Source organism: Triticum dicoccoides, chromosome 2B (genome assembly GCF_002162155.2).
Source record: "Triticum dicoccoides isolate Atlit2015 ecotype Zavitan chromosome 2B, WEW_v2.0, whole genome shotgun sequence".
Lineage (NCBI taxonomy): Eukaryota > Viridiplantae > Streptophyta > Magnoliopsida > Poales > Poaceae > Triticum > Triticum dicoccoides.
The window spans coordinates 675095840-675120898 of record NC_041383.1 but is presented as its reverse complement, the minus strand read 5'-3'; the positions used below and the strand labels follow the sequence as shown (position 1 = coordinate 675120898).

At 48.8% G+C, this 25059-nt stretch overlaps 1 protein-coding gene across 1 annotated transcript in view; it reads right to left on the bottom strand.

The window, feature by feature from the left end:
• The window catches only part of LOC119361130, a 51978-nt gene that overhangs the window by 24967 nt on the left and 1952 nt on the right, over positions 1-25059 (bottom strand). The gene's annotated exons all lie outside the window — the stretch shown is intronic.

Below are 25059 nucleotides of genomic sequence, written 5' to 3'. Positions count from 1 at the left end.
TCATGCCTTGACCATATCACATCACAACATGCCCTGCAAAAACAAGTTAGACGTCCTCTACTTTGTTGTTGCATGTTTTACGTGGCTGCTACGGGCTTAAGTAAGAACCAATCTCACCTACGCATCAAAACCACAACGATAGTTTGTCAAATAGACTCTGTTTTAACCTTCGCAAGGACCGGGCGTAGCCATACTTGGTTCAACTAAAGTTGGAGAGGCAGTCGCCCGCAAGCCATCTCTGTGCAAAGCACGTCGAGGGAACCGGTCTCGCGTAAGCGTACGCGTAAGGTTGGTCCGGGTCGTCTCGTCCAACAATACCGCTGAACCAAAATATGACATGCTGGTAGGCAGTATGACTTGTATCGTCTACAACTCACTTGTGTTCTACTCGTGCATATAACATCAACATCATTAACCTAGGCTCTGATACCACTGTTGGGTTTCGTAGTAATTTCAAAAAAATTTCCTACGCGCACACAGGATCATGTGATGCATAGCAACGAGAGGAGAGTGTTGTCTACGTACCCAACGTAGACCGACTGCGGAAGCAATGACACGACGTAGAGGAAGTAGTCGTACGTCTTCACGATCCAACCGATCAAGCACCGAAACTACGGCACCTCCGAGTTCGAGCACACGTTCAGCTCGATGACGATCCTCGGACTCCGATCCAGCAAAGTGTCGGGGAAGAGTTTCGTCAGCACGACGGCGTGGTGACGATCTTGATGAACTACAGCAGCAGGGCTTCGCCTAAACTCCGCTACAGTATTATCGAGGAATATGGTGGCAGGGGGCACCGCACACGGCTAAGGAATCGATCACGTGGATCAACTTGTGTCAACTTGTGTGTTTAGAGGTGCCCCTGCCTCCGTATATAAAGGAGGAGAGGAGGGGAGGCTGGCCGGCCAAAGAGGGAGGCGCAGGAGAGTCCTACTCCCTCTGGGAGTAGGATTCCTCCCCCCAATCCTAGTCCAACTAGGATTCCTCGGAGGGGAAGGGAGAGAGGGGGGCCGGCCACCTTCTCCTAGTCCTAATAGGACTAGGGGAGGGGAAATAGGCGCAGCCACCTTGGGCTGCCCCTTTCTCCTTTCCACTAAGGCCCATGATGGCCCATATGGCTCCCGGGGGGTTCCGGTAACCTCCCGGTAACCCGGTAAAATCCCGATTTCACCCGGAACACTTCCGATGTCCAAACATAGGCTTCCAATATATCAATCTTTACGTCTCGACCATTTCGAGACTCCTCGTCATGTCCGTGATCACATCCGGGACTCCGAACAACCTTCGGTACATCAAAATGCATAAACTCATAATATAACTGTCATCGTAACCTTAAGCGTGCGGACCCTACGGGTTCGAGAACAATGTAGACATGACCGAGACATGTCTCTGGTCAATAACCAATAGCGGGACCTGGATGCCCATATTGGCTCCTACATATTCTACGAAGATCTTTATCGGTCAGACCGCATAACAACATACATTGTTTCCTTTGTCATCGGTATGTTACTTGCCCGAGATTCGATCGTCGGTATCCAATACCTAGTTCAATCTCGTTAACGGCAAGTCTCTTTACTCGTTCCGTAATACATCATCTCACAACTAACATATTAGTTGTAATGCTGGCAAGGCTTATGTGATGTGTATTACCGAGAGGGCCCAGAGATACCTCTCCGACAATCGGAGTGACAAATCCTAATCTCGAAATACGCCAACCCAACATCGACCATTGGAGACACCTGTAGTACTCCTTTATAATCACCCATTTACGTTGTGACGTTTGGTAGTACCCAAAGTGTTCCTCCGGTAAACGGGAGTTGCATAATCTCATAGTCGTAGGAACATGTATAAGTCATGAAGAAAGCAATAGCAACATACTAAACGATCAGGTGCTAAGCTAATGGAATGGGTCATGTCAATCAGATCATTCTACTAATGATGTGACCTCGTTAATCAAATAACAACTCATTGTTCATGGTTAGGAAACATAACCATCTTTGATTAACGAGCTAGTCAAGTAGAGGCATACTAGTGACACTCTGTTTGTCTATGTATTCACACATGTATTATGTTTCCGGAAAATACAATTCTAGCATGAATAATAAACATTTATCATGATTATAAGGAAATAAATAATAACTTTATTATTGCCTCTAGGGCATATTTCCTTCATATCATCCATATAAGCTTCCACATTCCGACTGATTTGGGTGAGTAGACACTTCTGAATCATTCGCATAAAAGTGGCTCCGGCATTCTTGAGGCCGAATGGCATGGTGATATAGCAGAAGCACCCGAATGGAGTGATGAAAGCTGTTTTTACCTCATCGGGCCCGTACAGACGGATCTGGTGGTACCCGGAGTAAGCATCTAAAAAAGACAACCTCTCGCATCCCGCGGTCGAGTCAACAATTTGATCTATGCGAGGGAGAGGAAAGTGATCTTTCGGGCAGGCCCGGTTGATGTGCTTGAAATCAATGCACATTCGGAGCGACTTGTCCTTCTTAGGAACCATGACGACATTAGCGAGCCACTCGGAGTGGTATATCTCTCGGATAAATCCTGCCGCCAACAGTCGAGCCACTTCTTCACCGATGGCCTTTCTCTTCTGGACGGCGGACCGCCGAAGATGCTCTTTGACTGGTTTTGCAGACGAGTCGACTCTTAGGCGATGCTCAGCCAGTCCCCTGGGAACACCTGGCATGTCAGCGGGCTTCCATGCAAAAATGTCCCAGTTCTCACGGAGGAACTGGATGAGCGCTTCTTCCTATTTTGGGTCGAGTGTTATGGAGATGCGGGTCGTGTTGGGTTTCGTAGTAATTTCAAAAATTTTCCTACGCGCACACAGGATCATGTGATGCATAGCAACGAGAGGAGAGTGTTGTCTACGTACCCAGCGCAGACCGACTGCGGAAGCAATGACACGACGTAGAGGAAGTAGTCGTACGTCTTCACGATCCAACCGATCAAGCACCGAAACTACGGCACCTCCGAGTTCGAGCACACGTTCAGCTCGATGACGATCCCCGGACTCCGATCCAGCAAAGTGTCGGGGAAGAGTTTCGTCAGCACGACGGCGTGGTGACGATCTTGATGAACTACAGCAGCAGGGCTTCGCCTAAACTCCGCTACAGTATTATCGAGGAATATGGTGGCAGGGGGCACCGCACACGGCTAAGGAATCGATCACGTGGATCAACTTGTGTCAACTTGTGTGTTTAGAGGTGCCCCTGCCTCCATATATAAAGGAGGAGAGGAGGGGAGGCTGGCCGGCCAAAGAGGGAGGCGCAGGAGAGTCCTACTCCCTCTGGGAGTAGGATTCCTCCCCCCAATCCTAGTCCAACTAGGATTCCTCGGAGGGGAAGGGAGAGAGGGGGGCCGGCCACCTTCTCCTAGTCCTAATAGGACTAGGGGAGGGGAAAGAGGCGCAGCCACCTTGGGCTGCCCCTTTCTCCTTTCCACTAAGGCCCATGATGGCCCATATGGCTCCCGGGGGGTTCCGGTAACCTCCCGGTAACCCGGTAAAATCCCGATTTCACCCGGAACACTTCCGATGTCCAAACATAGGCTTCCAATATATCAATCTTTACGTCTAGACCATTTCGAGACTCCTCGTCATGTCCGTGATCACATCCGGGACTCCGAACAACCTTCGGTACATCAAAATGCATAAACTCATAATATAATTGTCATCGGTATGTTACTTGCCCGAGATTCGATCGTCGGTATCCAATACCTAGTTCAATCTCGTTAACGGCAAGTCTCTTTACTCGTTCCGTAATACATCATCTCACAACTAACATATTAGTTGTAATGCTTGCAAGGCTTATGTGATGTGTATTACCGAGAGGGCCCAGAGATACCTCTCCGACAATCGGAGTGACAAATCCAAATCTCGAAATACGCCAACCCAACATCGACCATTGGAGACACCTGTAGTACTCCTTTATAATCACCCATTTACGTTGTGACGTTTGGTAGTACCCAAAGTGTTCCTCCGGTAAACGGGAGTTGCATAATCTCATAGTCGTAGGAACATGTATAAGTCATGAAGAAAGCAATAGCAACATACTAAACGATCAGGTGCTAAGCTAATGGAATGGGTCATGTCAATCAGATCATTCTACTAATGATGTGACCTCGTTAATCAAATAACAACTCATTGTTCATGGTTAGGAAACATAACCATCTTTGATTAACGAGCTAGTCAAGTAGAGGCATACTAGTGACACTCTGTTTGTCTATGTATTCACACATGTATTATGTTTCCGGAAAATACAATTCTAGCATGAATAATAAACATTTATCATGATTATAAGGAAATAAATAATAACTTTATTATTGCCTCTAGGGCATATTTCCTTCACCCTACACCCTTAATTAATATTAGTTTAGCTCCTGTTTAGGTTTAACTAACCACAGTGGCCCCACGTGTCAGCTTTGACTTTGGTCAAGTCAACGTTGACCGGTCCCACCTGCCATACACCCAAACCAGCCTGAGGCACTGACCTATGGGTCCCACAGGTCAGGTTTGACCTGGCCGACCCAGTTGACCTACTGACGTCACACCTATGTCATGCTGTCGGAATAAAGTATTTTCTAGATTTAATCTTAATCAGGAAATTCCAGAAAATGCCCAAAACTTCTAAAATTCATAGAAATTCAACCGTAACTCCAAATTAAATAAATTATATATGAAAAATTATCAAAAAAATCCAATCTATCCATCTGTACCATTTTCATGCATGTTAGAACAACTTATGGCTGCTGTTTAGTACAAATCATATAAATGACATTTGAATTCACATATGGAGTTTGATTTTGAACATAGTGTTCAAACCCACTCCATTTAACTTGTTGCTAGTTGCATTAGCCCAATCAACAACATATTGCCATGTCATGATCATGCATCATATTGTGCATTGCATTGATTGTGTTTCTTCCTTGTTTGTCGGTGATTGTTCCCTCTCTGTAGACGACGTTCGACGATGAGTTCAATGACACCGATGAAAAACTATCCTATCTTCAGAAGTGCCAGGCAAGCAAAAACCCCTTGTTCATTCCGATAAAATCCCTCTCTCTCACCCCTGCTCTCTTTTACTGCATTAGGACAACACTGATTCATCTGTTATTTGCTGCGGTAGCTGAACCCCTTTATCCTTTGCATGACCTGTCATTGCCACAGTAAATAGATGAAACCCACTAGCATGAGTAGGAGTTGTTTGAGCCCTGATGTGCCTACTCATTCATGCTTGTTGTCATGCCTGCTATTGCTTAGAGTTGTGTCAGGTCTGATTCATCGGGGATGAATCGGAGGTGTGTGAACATGTCCTACTGTTGAGAGCTAAGTGTGTGAACACGATTTGGTAAAGGTAGCGGTGAGAGGCCATGTAGGAGTACATGGTGGGTTGTCTCATTGCGGTCGTCCTCGGGAACTGACTTCTGTGTTTGTGATCCATGACAAGCTACTACCACGCATTGGAATGCTTAAGTGCCCCTCTCGACTTATTAATCAACTTGATCTCTGTCCAGGAGTTGCAACTAGTTTCTGGTGTTTGTAGGTAGTGTTAGTAGTCTACCAAGTGGCACCCGGTACAGGTGGGCTTGGGACAAACTAGGCACAGTGGCCCGGTGTACCAAGTGGCACTCGGATGGTGGACTTGGGAACCCTGCACACATCGTTTGGGGCCGTGAGCGACACCCCGGCCGGATCTCCTTGCGGATGGAACCCGAATAGGCGATAAACCTGGACGAGAGACTTGTGTGGTTAGTCAGGTCGTGGCCGACACCCTCGCTGGGCTTCCGCTTGAAGGTTGTCGAGTACATTTCGTGTAAACGACGGTAAGTGGTGAGAGCGTGTGTGAAGAAGTACACCCCTGCAGGGTTAATATGATCTATTCGAATAGCCGTGTCCGCGGTGAAGGACTTCTGGGTTGCCTGTACAGTTCATAGACAAGTGAAAGTGGATACTCTAAAACACGCAAGATAAGCGTGAGTGCTATGGATGGCGTTCTCGTAGGGAGACGGGAGCGGATCCATAGTGGTGTATTGATATGGTGAATATGTGGACTCGTGTGCGCCACCTCAAAAGAGTTACTTGCAGTCATAGTTCAGGATAGCCACCGAGTCAAAGCTGGCTTGCTGCAGTTAAACCCCACCATCCCCTTGTTGATAATGATGCATATGTAGTTAGATCTGATGTAAGTCTTGCTGGGTACATTTGTACTCACGTTGCTTAATTTATGTTTTTGCAGAGAGACTTCAGTCTCGTTAGTAGTACCGCGTGGACTTCGACGTTTAGCTTGTTACCTCAGCTACGATCTTGTGCCCTCGGCAGGATCTGATAGACAGTCAGGCTTCTCAGCCTTTTTCTTTTATAGATGTCTGTATTCAGACATGTTAAGCTTCCGCTTGTGCTTGACTTGTTTGCTCTAAATGTTGGGTCATGAGACCCATGATTGTAATATCTCGCTCCTCAGAGCCTATTGAATAAAATGCTTGAGTTGTAGAGTCATGTTGTGATGCCATGCTGTATTTGCACATATCGAGCATATTGTGTGTATGTTATTGAAATGCTTGGTATGTGTGGGATCTGACAATCTAGTTGTTTATCCTTAGTAGCCTCTCTTACCGGGAAATGTCTCCTTGTGTTTCCACTGAGCCATGGTAGCTTGCTACTGCTCCGGAACACTTAGGCTGGCTGGCATGTGTCCTTCTTCGTTCATGTGTCTGTCCCCTCGGGGAAAGGTCACGCGATGAATTCCGGAGTCCTGTTAGCCCGCTACAGCCCGGTTCACCGGAGTCCTGCTAGCCCAGTGCTACAGCCTGGATTCACTCGCCGATGACCGAAACGTTCGTTGTTGGGTCATGTATGCCTGTCCCTGTAAGTCAGTGCCACTTTGGGTTCACGACTAGCCATGTCAGCCCGGGTTCTTTGTCATATGGATGCTAGTGGCACTATCATATACGTGAGCCAAAAGGCGCAAACGGTCCCGGGCCAGGTAAGGTGGCACCCATGGGAATACCGTGCGTGAGGCCGCAAAGTGATATGATGTGTTACATGCTAGATCGGTGTGACTTAGGATCGGGGTCCTGACAGCTTTGGTATCAGAGCTTGACTGCCTGTAGGATTACCAAGCCAAACTGGTCGAAGTTGAGTCTAGAAATTCTTTAGTTATATAAGGGAATTGATTGTGGGATGGAACGTAAGGCTCTTTTTACTCCTTATACCTTATGCCCTCTGATCTGAGTCATTTTACCTTTCCTACGGGGTTAAGGAACTAGGCTATCTCCTCTTTCTATCAGAATCACGTGTTACTACTCTGTAGACTTGTAAGATTGTTGGATTTAAGCCTCTACTCAATTTCTACTACCTCTGTATGTTAACTGTTGATTTCAGAACCTTGATATTATGATGATAAAGTGGTTATGCCACCATTCTGTAGGATGTCTCAAATCCTTCTCGAGCATTTACAACCGTTATGTTGTCCGAGTCATCCCAGATTTCTAAATAGTCTGATGCATTTGCAAAATCCTTTCCCTCTGGTTTCGATGTTCTTTTAGGCCAGGTTAATCACACTAATCAGTGAGTTGAGGTACCCTATTGCCTCGACGTATATGTTGGAGTTATTATTATGACCTAGGTGTCTAGAGTATCACCTAGTAATCCAGCCATGCTTTGTGTTCCCAGTGTGATGATTCTGGCCATCATTCTCGAAAGCATCCCGTGATGCCACTTAGTTAGTAGGCATTCTATTCCTGGGTTCTTGACCCAAGATTCACTCTACTTACCTCGTGTTGTTAGTGTTTGCTAGTTCCTTTAGGATATTAGTAACCTTTGCGATAGTCCTCGAGGTCCGTGGTATTGCCTTCTTCGAAATACCATGCACTGCTAGTGGCGGAAGTTCTTTGAACCAAAAGATCACAACCAGAGTGCTCTCGATGAGTTCTCCATTCTATATTGTAACTCTGCCAGTTTTACCTTTCCGCATGGGTTGTCCGGAAGAAATATGTTGAACTCGTTTGACATGCTAATCCATGCATCCACAACTCAGAAAATCATACGTTCTTTTGAGTTGTTCCCCCTTTAGTTGTATTCTGACCCGCGTCTATCAATCAATAGTCTAGAGTATGTGTGCATTCGTTCGTCGATGCCTACTATTCTTGTGGTCTGTTGAGCCATTCTATTCTGGAATGACTAGGAGAAACAAACTCCAGTACCTTATCCATATTTAGGATTGGGTCAAAGCAGTTGTATTCCATAGACCAAAATGCCAATCTAGCTTTTGCTCTGCTCTACCTTCGAGTGTTACCATCTTTATGTCAAGAGTGTCATGAGAATTACACCACCTCTTATGAATTCTTGACTTAGTAATACTTCTTGCCATCATTGTTCATTCCTCGGTTCCGTGTTGTTGCAACCGGAATTCCGACAGGTTAACTATGATGTGTGAAATCAATACTCCTAGCAACCATGTTGCTTAGTGATTAATGGACGAAAATCTCATTCTTAGTGTGTTGGTTATGGAATCATCATTCTAAGATTGATCGTGCTACCTAGTCCTTATTTCTGGTGCACCCTCTGATCAATGAGTTAGGATTGTGCCAATCCCTCGCTTATTTGATCATATCATCTTGCCCTGAAAAGCAAGATTGATCTCGAGCTTAGTGACATATCGGTGGTTCGTGATATTCAGGATATCTTCCCGGAAGTATCACCAGGTTGTTCCCTGACCGCTATGTTGAGCTCGTGATCAAGTTGGTTTCTTGTAAACCACCCCTTCTCCAAGAATCCGTGTTGGATACCCCTGAGCTAGTTGGTTAAGCTAAACAACAACTTGGAGAGCTGGAAGATAAAGGCTTCTCTGACTTAGTTCATATTAAGGGATATCTTGTATGTATGTTGAAGAAAGATGATGTCTTCATCGATTGGTCCCTGTGATCAGTTGTTGGACCTATTATCTTGTCAAAACTTTGATTTGAGTGTGGGATATTCTCAAATCAAATCAGAACCAACGATGTTCGTAATGTTGTCTTACTCGTTGTTGATTCCTCGAGCATACACCATTACATCTTTTGGTCTGACCAATGCTATCACCGTGTTCACATGTTGGTGGAAGTCCAGTGATATGGAAATTCTGATGAGTTGCTATTGAGCCCATCAGCGGCATTTTTTTCTCCTCCATGATTCATGTTGAATGTCTAAGTTAGCATTGGAAACTTGTGTAAGCATTATCTTCATGAACCGCTCATGAAGCATATGTTCGGATGAAAGAAGTGACTTCCTCTAATTCATGCGCATTTGATGCAAGTTGCCGCCGTGAATTCGAGAAAGTTTGTTTTGCTTCCTTTGGAATCATTCCAAATCAGTCATGCATACGTGCGAAGTATTCTATGGTTTGGAGACTTGCAACCTTCATTCTATATGTATCCCTAGCACACCAAGCCACTGATTGATTTGTTCAAGAAAAACAGAGTCTGTTCTAAGGTTAATCCTTTGGACTTCCACGCGTGGAGACTTTGATATCCTTGTCGATGGTTCCCCACCTGAACTCGGTAGTGTTTCGTTGTAAGACTACCAGGTGACCATGCTTGTCTGGGACAGCGTGTTCACATGTTTGTAGCAGAACCAGCTCATGTTTTGGAGCTTGCTATCCTAGTTCATCTCCCGAGAGTCTCACAACGTTATCTCGTCGACTTGTGTTGCAACCTTTCTTTTCTAGACATGTTGTCTGAAAATTCCTGTTACCAACCAGATCTGAATCTCAGGCGGATATGATGGTTGGAACGTTTCCCAAGAACTATAATATTGGTCTCTCTGAAACCCGGTAAAGTGGATGTCGTGGCCAACACACCCATCCAGAAGACCTATTATTATAGTATCTTGATTGAGGAAGTTGGCCACCTCCCCATATGGATTTCGCAGGATTTACTCCTTAGTTGTCCCTTATGGATTTTTGTGCTCCCGAAGTCCGACCTTTACTTGATGTTCTAGATACCAAACCATATCTATGAATGGGATACGCTAGTACATCAAGGAGAACATTAGAAGCGGAGTGCTAAATGTCTCTCGGTTGATCATCTAGATTTTGTTTCTTTGGCCTCGCTAAGATGAAATCTGAGAAAGTGTTATCTTCCTTTGCATCTGCATCCTCCATCACCATTCGTCATGGTAGTATGTTGCGTTGCCAGGATCCTTGACACGGATGTTGGTAAAACCTTGATGAATATGGAAATGCTCAAGTTCTTGAGAGCACGCGCAAGCACTAGGTGTTATCATCGGCACTAACCGGGATTGCTCTCAGCTTCCTCGGTTATGCTATAACTTCTCAAACAGTGGACTCACTCTCTACTGTTGACCTTCTCCCGAGTTACTAAAATCATCCCTTGTGTTGTTTTCAACAAGGTAATCCACATCATCCATTCTAATTCGGGTATGCCATTCTACCGAACCCCTCCAAACGATCGCTTGAGAATTGCCTTAGGCTGGTATAAAGAGTTTCAATGATCTCTGAATCAAAGGTAATTCTTTTTGCCACTTAAGGGGACATTTCTACAAGTCACCTTCCCTAAGGTGCCCTGTTATGGTATCATGGCAACTCAACTCCTCGCTACGTTGACAATCGTTTACCACCTTCTTAAGTGTGGAATTGTTGTCTACCTAGTGAATCCTCGTCATCTGTTCCACTCCATCCCTCTAGATGTATGCTTCCTGTCTCAGCTCGGGAGATGCTGCTATGTCTCATTCCCTGAGTTGATCCTAAGTTGTTTGACCTTCAATAAGATCGATCCTTTTAGATTTTTTCCCTATCCTCTCTTGTCATGTTGGCTGGAGTTCTCAGAGCAAGACGACGAGACAAGATGGTGATTGAATCAACGTTCATTTGAAGTGCAACCTGGGTCGTGAAGATTGCGTTAGTTGCGTTTCCCCTTCATTCTACCCTATGCTTGAATCTCGGGACGAGATTCTTGTTTAGTGGGGGTGAGTTGTCACATCCCTAGCTTCTGGTTTGCTCTGAGCTAGCTAGTCATGTGTTGCATCATGTTTAAATTCTTTTAAACTTGAAATGGGGATTGTTCAAACCCTAGCACAAAATCAAATCAACTAGGTTCAACCTAAAATAATCTTCAATGACCCAAAATGCCCTTTGAAAATGTTCATGGTTTCTGATAAAGGTGAAAACCTCTGCCAAAAATAATGAACATATTTCTAGGTCATTCCTGGATTTTTGAATTAAATCTTAATGTATTTGAATTGGGGCATTTGAATTCTATAAATATACTAAATGCTCCAAATATTCTGGAATCATTTGTGAGCTTTTGGATTAATCCAAATAGTGTCCACAATTTGTTTCAGAAGTTTTAAAAATGAATTAGCATTTTTACTAATTCAAAATAGAATAAAAGAAATAGAAAAACTGAAACAAAAAAAAGAAAAAGAGAGAGAGACTTACTGGCTTACCTGCGCAGCCCACCTGGCGGCCCAAGTGGTTGACCCAGCCCACTGCCTGGCACTGTTGGCCAGCCCACTAGGAGCCCCACCATCTTCAACCTCAGCCAGTAGGCAGAGGCGTGTCGACGGGCGCGCGCCCGATGCTCCACCTCCTGCTTCCACCTCCTGCTGCCCCCTCATCGCCCTGGACTCCCTCCGCGATGCCACGCGACCCCCCCTGACGCTCTCTCGCTCTCCCTCGCCCTCATCCTCTCCCCTGGACCCCTCTCTCTCTCACCATCGAACGGAGCCACCGCCACCGTCGCCATTCGCCGCTGCCACCGCCTCTCCCTCGCCCCCCTGGAGCTGCCACGAGCTCCGCCTCAACTTCCGCTTCCTATGCACCAAGCCAGGCGCCGCCAGGAGCTCCATGACGACGTCCCCGACCCCTTCTTCCTCCTCGGGTCGCCGGAGATCCCCCTTGACGCCCCGACTACTCCGGACCATCCCCGAGCTCGCTGACCTCCTCTTCGGCATCGCCGTGAGCCCCTGCTCCCAACCCCTCTCTCCCCTTTGTTGATTTCCTCCTCTAGCCCCTTTGGCCACCCCGATCGAAGCTCGCCGCCGTTGCGCTTCGTCGCCGCCGTGGCTAGAGCCCACCTCCGCCGCGTCTGAGAGCGTCACCGTGCTCAGCATGTTTGCAGGAGCACCTAGCACCCCAACGCTCGACCTGCCGTGCACCACAACGCCGGTTCCGAGCGCAACCGAACTCCGGTCGCCGCCACGAGCTCGCTTCCGGCGAACTTCGGCCACCCCGCGCCCTCCCGTTGGTCCCCCTGGATGCGCGCGGGCATGGGCTACCTCCTGGTGCCCTCGGCGCATCAATCCGTTGCCTCTCGCGCAACTCCGACGGACGCCGCCGCGGATTGAGGTCGCCGCCGGCCTAACTCCGGCCACGCCGACGTGGCACACTTAATTAGTGGCTAAACACCCTGCTAACCAACCCCCTGGGCCAATGACACCTGGGCCCTACGCCCTTAATTAATATTAGTTTAGCTCCTGTTTAGGTTTAACTAACCACAGTGGCCCCACGTGTCAGCTTTGACTTTGGTCAAGTCAATGTTGACCGGTCCCACCTGCCATACACCCAAACCAGCCTGAGACACTGACGTATGGGTCCCACAGGTCAGGTTTGACCTGGCCGACCCAGTTGAACTGCTGACGTCACACCTATGTCATGCTGTCGCAATAAAGTATTTTCTGGATTTAATCTTAATCAGGAAATTCCAAAAAATGCCCAAAACTTCTAAAATTCATAGAAATTCAACCGTAACTCCAAATTAAATAAATTATATATGAAAAATTATCAAAAAAATCCAATCTATCCATCTATACCATTTTCATGCATGTTAGAACAACTTATGGCTGCTGTTTAGTACAAATCATATAAATGACATTTGAGTTCACATATGGAGTTTGATTTTGAACCTAGTGTTCAAACCCACTCCATTTAACTTGTTGCTAGTTGCATTAGCCCAATCAACAGCATATTGCCATGTCATGATCATGCATCATATTGTGCATTGCATTGATTGTGTTTCTTCCTTGTTTGTCGGTAATTGTTCCCTCTCAGTAGACGATGTTCGACGATGAGTTCGATGACACCGATGATGAACTATCCTATCTTCAGAAGTGCCAGGCAAGCAAAACCCCCTTGTTCATTCCGATAAAATCCCACTCTCCCGCCCCTGCTCTCTTTTACTGCATTAGGACAACACTGATTCATCTGTTATTTGCTGCGGTAGCTGAACCCCTTTATCCTTTACATGACCTGTCATTGCCACAGTAAATAGATGAAACCCACTAGCATGAGTAGGAGTTGTTTGAGCCCTGATGTGCCTACTCATTCATGCTTGTTGTCATGCCTGCTATTCCTTAGAGTTGTGCCAGGTCTGATTCATCAGGGATGAATCGGAGGTGTGTGAACATGTCCTACTGTTGAGAGCTAAGTGTGTGAACACGATTTGGTAAAGGTAGCGGTGAGAGGCCATGTAGGAGTACATGGTGGGTTGTCTCATTGCGGCCGTCCTCAGGAACTGAGTTCTGTGTTTGTGATCCATGACCAGCTACTACCACGCATTGGAATGCTTAAGTGCCCCTCTCGACTTATTAATCAACTTGATCTCTGTCCAGGAGTTGCAACTAGTTTCTGGTGTTTGTAGGTAGTGTTAGTAGTCTACCAAGTGGCACCCGGTATGGGTGGGCTTGGGACAAACTAGGAACAGTGGCCCGGTGTACCAAGTGGCACCCGGATGGTGGACTTGGGAACCCTGCACACATCATTTGGGGCCGTGAGCGACACCTCGGCCGGATCTCCTTGCGGATGGAACCCGAATAGGCGATAAACCTGGACGAGAGACTTGTGTGGTTAGTCAGGTCGTGGCCGACACCCTCGCTGGGCTTCCGCTTGAAGGTTGTCGAGTACATGTCGTGTAAACGGCGGTAAGTGGTGAGAGCGTGTGTGAAGTAGTACACCCCTGCAGGGTTAATATGATCTATTCGAATAGCCGTGTCCGCGGTAAAGGACTTCTGGGTTGCCTGTATAGTTCATAGACAAGTGAAAGTGGATACTCTAAAACACGCAAGATAAGCGTGAGTGCTATGGATGGCGTTCTCGTAGGGAGACGGGAGCGGATACATAGTGGTGTATTGATATCGTGAATATGTGGACTCGTGTGCGCCACCTCAAAATAGTTACTTGCAATCGTAGTTCAGGATAGCCACCGAGTCAAAGCTGGCTTGCTGCAGTTAAACCCCACCATCCCCTTGTTGATAATGATGCATATGTAGTTAGATCTGATGTAAGTCTTGCTGGGTACATTTGTACTCACGTTGCTTAATTTATGTTTTTGCAGAGAGACTTCAGTCTCGTTAGTAGTACCGCATGGACTTCGACGGTTAGCTTGTTACCTCAGCTACGATCTTGTGCCCTCGGCAGGATCTGATAGACAGTCAGGCTTCTCAGCCTTTTTCTTTTGTAGATGTCTGTACTCAGACATGTTAAGCTTCCGCTTGTGCTTGACTTGTTTGCTCTGAATGTTGTGTCATGACACCCATGATTGTAATATCTCGCTCCTCAGAGCCTATTGAATAAAATGCTTGAATTGTAGAGTCATGTTGTGATGCCATGTTGTATTTGCACATATCGAGCATATTGTGTGTATGTTATTGAAATGCTTGGTATGTGTGGGATCTGACAATCTAGTTGTTTATACTTAGTAGCCTCTCTTACCGGGAAATGTCTCCTTGTGTTTCCACTAAGCCATGGTAGCTTGCTACTGCTCCGGAACACTTAGGATGGCCGGCATGTGTCCTTCTTCGTTCCTGTGTCTGTCCCCTCGGGGAAATGTCACGCGATGAATTCCGGAGTCCTGTTAGCCCGCTACAGCCCGGTTCACCGGAGTCCTGCTAGCCCAGTGCTACAGCCTGGATTCACTCGCTGATGACCGACACGTTCGTTGTTGGGTCATGTATGCCTGTCCCTGTAAGTTAGTGCCACTTTGGGTTCACGACTAGCCATGTTAGCCCGGGTTCTTTGTCATATGGATGCTAGCGGCACTATCATATACGTGAGCCAAAAGGCGAAAACGGTCCCGGTCCAGGTAAGGTGGCACCCGTGGGAATACCGTGCGTGAGGCCGCAAAGTGATATGATATGTTACATGCTAGATCGGTGTGACTTAGGATCAGGGTCCTGACATGTTCCCGGATTTTGCGTTCCTTACGCGGTTGGGTGATTTATGGGACCCCCTTGACAGTTCGCTTTGAATAAAACTCCTCCAGCAAGGCCCAACCTTGGTTTTACCATTTGCCTCACCACCACCTACTTTTCCCTTGGGAGTCGCTCTCTCGAGGGTAATCTTTATTTTAGCCCCCCCCCCCGGCCAGTGCTTGTCTAAGTGTTGGTCCGAACCGGGCAGACTGCGGGGCCACCTCGGGGCAACTCAAGGGCTGGTTTTACTCGTAGGCTGACCTATCCGGTGTTGCCCTGAGAACGAGATATGTGCAGCTCCTATCGGGATTGTCGGCGCATCGGGCGGCTTTGCTGGTCTTGTTTTACCATTGTCGAAATGTCTTGTAAACCGGGATTCCGAGTCTGATCGGGACTTCCTGGGAGAAGGTATATCCTTCGTTGATCGCGAGAGCTTATCATGGGCTAAGTTGGGACACCCCTGCAGGGTATAATCTTTCGAAAGTCATGCCTGCGGTTATAGGCAGATGGGAATTTGTTAATGTCCGGTTGTAGATAACTTGACACCAGATCCAAATTAAAACGCATCAACCGCGTGTGTAGCCGTGATGGTCTCTTTTTGGCGGAGTCCGGGAAGTGAACACGGTTTTTGTGTTATGCTTGACGTAAGTAGGAGTTCAGGATCACTTCTTGATCATTGCTAGCTTCATGACCGTTCCATTTGCTCTCTTCTCGCTCTTATTTACGTATGTTAGCCACCATATATGCTTAGTCGTTGCTGCAACCTCACCACTTTACCCCTTCCTTACCCATTAAGCTTTGCTAGTCTTGATACCCATGGTAATGGGATTGCTGAGTCCTCGTGGCTCACAGATTACTACAACAACAGTTGCAGGTACAGGTTGTGTGATGATCATGACGCGAGAGCGATGTTTGCTTGTTTTGGAGTTCTCCTTCTGCTTCTGCTTCGATCAGGGATAGGTTCCAGGTCGGCAGCCTGGGCTAGCAGGGTGGATGTCGTTTGAGTTTCTGTTTGTGTTTCATCCGTAGTCGGATGATGCTCTTATGTATGATGATGTTGTATTCGTGTGGCATTGTATGCCTCTTGTATGTATCCCCATCTATTATGTAATGTTGATGTAATGATATCCACCTTGCAAAAGCGTTCCAATATGCGGGTCTATCCTTGGTGGGACCTTCGAGTTCCTTTTGGATAGGGTCGCATATTGGGCGTGACACCTTCGGCCCTCAATCCAAGCCGCACCCCGGCGCCGCTCTAAGAATACCAGAGCATAGGGAAACGCAACAGACATGCGAGACATATTGGAGGATAAGGCAAGGCAAACAAGATCGATCTACGGATCTCGTGGGCGCCCCACATCACGTGACAATAACCGCCACGCCGGATATGATAAATACGGCCAGGCCGAATACAACAGACAAAGCCATCCGAGCTACGTCGCGATATAGCCCAGTACAGGGGCGCCGCACACCCACTATGCTTCACAGACGAAGTAATGGATCATCAAATCCCCGAGGGTTTTAAACCCGTAAACATCGAATCATACGATGGCACAACTGATCCCGCGGTATGGATCGAGGATTATCTCCTTCATATCCACATGGCCCGTGGTGATGATCTACACACCATCAAATACCTCCCGCTCAAGCTTAAAGGACCAGCTCGGCATTGGCTTAACAGCCTGCCAGCAGAGTCAATTAGTTGCTGGGAGGACCTGGAATCCGCATTCCTTGACAACTTCCAGGGCACTTATGTGCGACCACCAGACGCCGATGACCTAAGCCACATAATCCAGCAGCCAGAGGAATCGGCCAGACAATTCTGGACACGGTTCCTAACCAAGAAAATATCAAATAGTCGACTGTCCGGACGCCGAGGCCCTTGCAGCCTTCAGGCACAACATCCGAGACGAATAGCTTGCCCAGCACCTAGGACAAAAAAAGCCGAAATCTATGGCAGCCCTCACGACACTCATGACCCGCTTTTGCGTGGGAGAAGACAGTTGGCTAGCTCGTAGCAATAACATAACCAAGAGCCCTGGCAATTCGGATACCAAGGACAACAATGGCAGGTCACGTCGCAACAAGCACAAGCGCCGCATTAACGGCGACAATACTGAGGATACGACAGTCAATGCCGGATTCAGAGGCTCTAAACCCGGTCAGTGGAAGAAGCCAATCAAAAGAAACCGTCCGGGCCCATCCAGTTTAGACCGGATACTCGATCGCTCGTGTCAGATACACGGCACCCCCGAACAACCAGCCAACCACACCAATAGGGATTGTTGGGTGTTCAAGCAGGCAGGCAAATTAAGTGCCGAAACCAGAGACAAGGGGCTGCATAGCGATGACGAGTAGGAGCCCTGGTCGCCGAACAACAGAGGACAGAAGGGCTTCCCCCCGCAAGTGCAGACGGTGAACATGATATACGCAACCCATATCCCCAAAAGGGAGCGGAAGCATGCTCTAAAGGACGTCTATGCGTTGGAGCCAGTCGCCCCAAAGTTCAACCCATGGTCCTCCTGCTCGATCACTTTTGATCGAAGGGACCACCCCACTAGCATTCGTCACGGTGGATTCGCCGCATTGGTCCTAAACCCAATCATCGACGGATTTCACCTCACTAGAGTCCTCATGGACGGCGGTAGCAGCCTGAACCTGCTTTATCAGGATACAGTGCGAAAAATGGGTATAGATCCCTCAAGGATTAAACCCACAAAGACAACCTTTAAAGGCGTCATACCAGGTGTAGAAGCCAGCTGTACAGGCTCGGTTACACTCAAAGTGGTCTTCGGATCCCTGGATAATTTCCAAAGTGAAGAGTTAATCTGTGACATAGTCCCATTCCGCAGTGGCTATCACGCCCTGCTCGGACGAACCGCATTTGCAAAATGCAATGCGGTGCCGCACTACGCATATCTCAAGCTCAAGATGACAGGCCCTCACGGAGTCATCACGGTAAATGGAAACACCGAAGCTCTCTCCGAACGGAGGAGCACACGGCGGCCCTGGCGGCGGAAGTACAGAGTAGCCTCTCAAGGCAATTCTCCAATCCGTGTGTTAAACATCTGGACAACGTCAAGCGCGCCCAAAGTAACCTACAACAAAACCGGCTGGCACGTTCCGAGCAAGCATAGCAGTGCGGCCCCAGCCCCAGCCCTCGTCAGATGGCGATATCGGTACCACGCGTACATAATTACGCTTTGGAAACACCATGGGCATAAGGGGAGGGGCACAACCATGGCACGCCCAAAATGCGGATCAACCGCACTTAGGGGCTCCCTATTCTGCCGTTTCTTTTTTTATATACTTTCAGGACCCAACTATTCGGAAGGCTGTCCGGCAATACACTCGCCGAACACACGATGCAACAGCCAGGGAGAGAACAAGCCGCATCAAATGTCCAGGTGGTCTCTATAATGAGCTAAATACCTGTTTTACTTAAAGTCCCGCAGCTTGCCCCTGGAGGGGGACATGTCAAATAATCCCATCTCTTGCTTATCGCACTATTTGTATCGTTCTGCTTTCATAGCAGCCCTTTTTTAATAAACAATACATAGCTCTTATCTATTATTGTATTCATCTATTTTTATACAAATATGTTCAGTCATAAGATTATGCAACCGTAAAACTTTGGTACGGCCAATACACCAGGGGCTTAAGCACCCCATAACATGGTGTGAGAAGACCGAACACTCTCATGAGTGCGGCACCCCGAACTTATAGCACTATATGCATCGGCTCCGAATCATGTCTTGGGTCAATAGTTGGGTTTGCCTGGCTCCCATGTTTTGGTACCTTATGTTTCGCAATGTTGGCTAAGGTAGCGCTGGGAGAACTACTGCGATTGTGCCCCAGTTGAGCTGGGTTAACACCTCAGTAGAGAAAGCTAAAACTGACCGTCATGATAGTGCGAGAGACCGGTCGCTGTTCGCGAGGTTTTTCGAGTCCTTAAAGCTTATGCCGCTTAGAGCGAGGAGCCGGACTTATCCGGCCTAGGCGTGGATAGCACCCTGAACTCGGTCTTCCGAATACTAGGGGCTTCGCCGAAATTTAAAATTATAGAATTCTATGGCTAATTGAGAGTGATAAAGCATTATAAGTCCGATGGTCTGGTTCGTTGTCCTGAGCGCCTCCCTAGATGGACCCAAGAATGGGAACAAGAGCACTCAGGTTTATCCCGAACACCCCAGCACTCGTGGCATCGGGGTAGAAGCCGACGACTTGCATCTCTCAGATTTGATAAACGGCCGCATAGAAGGTAATATTTTAAATTAACAAGCGTTGCTTAATGCATATGAACAAATTTTTCAGCGTACAGGATAACAGATGCGAGTCTACTCAAAAATTACATCTTTGGAGCATTCACCCGCTATAAGGCGGCCACCCTTCAGGACGCCCTTATAATACATCTCGGGCGTACGATACTCCTTGCCCGGCGGTGGTGCGTCCGTCAAAAGCTTCTCAGCGTCTAGCTTGCCCCAGTGCACTTTAGCACGAGCAAGGGCCCGACGGGCACCTTCAATACAAACGGAGCGCTTGATGACTTCAATCCACGGACAAGCGTCCACCAGCCGCCGCACCAAACCGAAGTAGCTCCCAGGCATGGCTTCTCTAGGCCACAGCCGAACTATGAGGGCCTTCATGGCCTGTTCGGCAACCTTGTGGAGCTCGACCAGTTGCTTCAGCTGGTCGCTCAGGGGCACCGAATGTCCGGCCTCAGCATATTGAGACCAGGACACCTTTTCCGTCGAGCTCCCCTCCTCGGCTCAGTAGAACGTGGCAGCATCAGACACACTACGGGGCAGATCGACGAACACTCCTGGAGAGCTCCGGATTCGGGTAAGTAACAGATAATTCACTTTTATATGCTTGCTTTGCATAAAGAATGCCTTACCCGCCGCTATTTTCTTTATCGCCTCGATCTCCTGGAGGGCCTTCTGGGCTTCGGCCTTAGCGGTTTTGGCACTCTCAAGAGCCAAGGCGAGCTCGGACTCTCGAGTCTTCGAGTCATGCTCCAAACTCTCGTGTTTTACCACGAGAGCCTGGTGCTCTTGCCGCACCTCCACCACCCGCGCCTCCTGCTTCTCTCGCTCGGTGCGCTACAAGGCCGCACTGTTTTCGGCCTTGGACACCGCTTCCTTTAGGGTCGCCACCTCGGTCGTGGCCCCTGCAACATTCACGTTGGTCCTGTCATTATTTGCAACCAGGTATTTCTATATACATTTACATGCGGTATTACATACCCTCCTTGTCCTCGAGCTGCTTCTTAGCATGGCCAAGCTCGTTCTCGGACCGCTCGAGGCTCTCTTTCAATGCATTGACCTCCGCAGTCAGTATGACAGAGGTCAGCAGCGCAGCCTGCATTCCCATATTGACATATTTATGTTAGACTCCTGCGTATATCTTTTTAGATCCTCAGCTCGGTTTTTCTTTCCGAACACCAAACTGAGCATCAGGGACTACTGTCTATGTGGTAACATTTTTATATGTTTCGAATACATACCTCGAAGCCTGTTAACAGACTTGTACAGGCTTCTGGCAGCCCGCTCTTGGCGGACTGAACCTTCTGAATCACCGCACTCATAATAGTGCGGTGTTCTTCGTCGATGGAGGCGCCGTTAAGCACCTCCAGCAAATTGTCTGGCGCCCCCGGGTGGACGGAGGTCGCCGGCGTCGTAGGCTTGCCCTTCTTACGAAGGCGCCGCTTGTTGGACTCTGGAACCGTTGACGGTTCCGGAGCAGTGTCCGGCCCAGGGCCGGACTTAGATCCCTCCGGGGCTTTACCCCCTTTGGGCCTGGAGTCCAGGAGGTTGCCTTGCGGCGCCTCCAGGACCACCTCCTCCTGGTTGAGTCCCTTTTGGGACTCCACCTCGGCATCGTCCGCGAGAAGAGGGGAGGAGGCCGTCGGAAGTGAAGCGCTATTCACGTCCGACGAATTCAGGGAACCGCTCGACGAATTGCCGAGCTGAGCCGTGGGCGGACTGCATAATTCAATTCAGCGTCAGAAGGTACCGTATAATAGAGGAGCGCCATAAGTTATTCGGGTGTCCGGATACTTATGATTTTGCCAGGGGCTTGACCCTGGATAGCCATTCCTCCCCATCGTCTTCGGCATCGGAGGCGTAGTCCGGCAGAAGGGTCCTCCCCTTCTTGGGCCCTCCGGCCTCCCCAGTTGGGGCAGCCTTCCTTTTCTTTCCTCCCCCAGCTGGAGGGGGAGAGGCTTCTTCTTTTTCCTCCTCCTCGTCTTCGGAGGAGGAGGGTGCTTCGGGGTCGTCGGGTGATGAATCCGACACCACCAAGCGCCAGGAACTCTTTCGAGTCCCCGTGGCCTTCTTCTTGGCCTTCTTCTCTGGCACCACGTGAGGTGCCGGAACCAGCAGCTTCGTTAAGCGAGCGTCCGCTGGGTCTTCGGGCAAAGGAGCCGGACAGTTGATCTGTCTGGCCTTCTTCTGCCAATCCTGTTAAAGGGATGGGGGGTTTAGATCCCGCATAGAATCAAATCTATGGAAAACAAATACCCCGTAATGGAAAATTAATCTCACCGCGCTGGCTTGGCACTTGGCGCAGAATCCGCGATCCTCGGTGACGGGAGGGGAGACCTCGGAGCTCTTGAATAGCACCTTCCAGGCATCCTCGTGCTTTGTGTCGAAGAGCCGGGACAGAGTCTGGTGCTGGGCCGGGTCGAACTCCCACAAGTTGAAAGCCCGTCATTGACACGGGAGAATCCGGCAGAAGAGCATGACCTGGACTAAGGTGACAAGTTTAACCTTCCTGCCGATCAGGTCTTTGATGCAGGTTTGAAGTCCGGTCACTTCTGCCGAATTACCCCACAACAGGCCCGTCTCTTTCCAAGATGTGAGCCGTGTGGGGATGCCAGATCGGAATTCGGGGGCCGCTGCCCATTCAGGGTCACGCGGCTCGATGATATAGAACCACCCCAATTGCCACCCTTTGATGGTCTCTCCGAAGGCGCCCTCGAGCCATGTCATGTTGGCTATCTTGCCCACCATGGCGCCTCCGCACTCTGCTTGGCGGCCACCCACAACCTTCGGCTTGACGCTGAAGATCTTTAGCCATAGGCCAAAGTGAGGCTGGATGCGGAGGAAGGCCTCGCACACGACGATGAACGTCGAGATGTTGAGGATGAAGTTCGGGGCCAGATCGTGGAAGTCCAGGTCGTAATAGAACATGAGCCCCCGGACGAACGAGTGAAGAGGAAAGCCCAGACCGCGGAGGAAATGGGGGAGAAATACAACCCTCTCATGGGGCCTAGGGGTGGGGATGAGTTGCCCCTCATCTGGAAGCCAGTGCGCGATGTCGTCAGACAAGTATCCGACCTTCCTCAACTTTTTGATTTGTCCCTCCGTGACGGAGGAGGCCATCCATCTACCTCCCGCTCCGGACATGATTGGAGAAGGTTGAGGTAGGAAGTGCGGACTGGGGCGCTGGAGCTTGAGTGCGCAGGGATGGATAAGCAAAGGAGGAAGAAGGCGTAAATGGAAAGGGTAGATCCTTATCCCCTTATATGGGCGGCCGAAGCTACAAACCCCCACTAGCCTAATAAAACTCGCTTATCTCCCAAGCGCCGCAGTTAATGGCGCGGTTGGGTTACCCACGCCCGTATTGATGAGAATCCCGGAATAAGGGGACACGATCTCTGCTTTGACAAGACATGCCAAGGAAACCGCCTCGCTAAACGCGCTGAGGTGGAACAGTAAAATGATTCGAATAAAGGCTTGGCCATGGCGTGATGTCACGCTGCAGAATACGTCAGCAGATTACATTGGTACAGATATTATTCTCTCTACGGTGGTATGTGGAACTTATTTTGTAGAGCCGGACATTATCCTTGTGTTCAACATCTTCTATGAAGTATTCGGAGGAGGAACCCGCCTTGCAATGCCGAAGACAATTTGCGCGCCGGATTCTCGTCATTGAAGCCTGGTTCAGGGGCTACTGAGTGAGTCTTGGATTAGGGGGTGTCCGGATGGCCGGACTATGACCTTCGGCCGGACTCCCGGACTATGGAGATACAAGATTGAAGACTTCATCCCGTGTCCGGATAGGACTTTCCTTGGCATGGAAGGCAAACTTGGCGATATGATATGAAGATCTCCTCCCATTGTAACCGACTCTGTGTAACCCTAGCCCTCTCCGGTGTCTATATAAACCGAAGAGTTTTAGTCCGTAGGAGGAACAACAATCATACCATAGGCTAGCTTCTAGGGTTTAGCCTCTCTAATCTCGTGCTAGATCAACTCTTGTACTACCCATATCATCAATACTAATCAAGCAGGAGTAGGGTTTTACCTCCATCGAGAGGGCCCGAACCTGAGTAAAAACATCATGTCCCTTGTCTCCTGTTACCATCTGCCTAGACGCACAGTTTGGGACCCCCTACCCGAGATCCGCCGGTTTTGACACCGACAGCGGGGTATTACAGGCGTTTTCTTCGACAATTTGGCATGCTCGCACGACCGCTAACAAACCTCTTACACAATCATATTCAGTTCCATTGGACGGCAGCAACTCAAACTGCTTTCGAAGCCCTCAAAAATGCATTGACCTCAGCCCCTACTCTGGCCCTACCAGATTTCACTAAACCATTTGTGGTCGAAACAGATGCCTGCGAGTACGGGGTAGGCGCAGTACTCCAACAGGAAGGCCACCCAATTGCTTACCTCAGTAAGGCATTATGCCCGAGAACCAAGGGCCTGTCCACGTATGAAAAAGAGTACTTAGCAATTGTTCTGGACGTTGAACAATGGCGACCTTATCTGCAGTTTGGGGAGTTCGTGATCAAAACCGATCAACGCAGCTTGGTGCACCTGGAGGAACAGCGTTTGCACACTCCCTGGCAACAAAAAGCGTTCACCAAGCTCTTGGGGTTGCAATACCGTATATGTTATCGCAAGGGATCAGAGAATGGTGCCGCGGATGCACTTTCCAGGCGACCGGTACCCCCTACTGAGCAGATTCAGGCAATCTCAGTTTGCCAACCTGCGTGGTTACAAGAGATAGTTAAGGGCTACGATGCCGACCCCAAGACACAGCAATTGATCGCACGATTGACAGTGGCTCCCGTGGAGGACAGCCACTTCACTCTCAGCAAAGGCATTGTGCGTTTCAAAGGACGTGTCTGGCTGGGCAACAACACCAACCTGCAGCAACAAATCATGCGTGCGTTGCACGACAGTGCTATAGGCGGCCACTCAGGGTTTCCGGCTACCTACAGGAGAATCAAACATTTGTTTGCGTGGCCGGGTATGAAACAACACATTAAGGAACATGTCCAGTGTTGTCAGGTCTGCCAGCAGGCCAAGCCGGACCGAGCTCAATATCCGGGGCTGCTCCATCCGCTGCCAGTGGCCAAACGTTGTTGGGACTTGATCTCCATGGACTTCATTGGTGGATTGCCTCCCTCCCGGCAGTATAACTGCATACTGGTGGTGGTGGATACTTTCTCCAAGTTTGCTCATTTCATCCCAATCAAACACCCCTACACAGCGCAGACGATTGCGCAGCTCTAGATCGATCAGATCTACAGACTGCACGGCATGCCAGAGGCCATTATATCTGACAGAGACGCTATTTTCACCAGCAAGGTGTGGCAGGAGATTTTCAAGCTGCAGGGCGTGGAGCTGAAAATGAGCTCACCTCATCACCCTCAGACGGACGGGCGGACCGAAAGGGTCAACCAGTGCCTCGAAACTTACTTGCGTTGCTTCGTACACAGTTCTCCCAACAACTGGAGCAGGTGGATAGCGTTGGCCGAGTTCTGGTATAACTCAACTTTCCACTCTACGCTCAACAAAACACCATTCGAGGTGGTTTATGGCCAGGAGCCGCGGCAT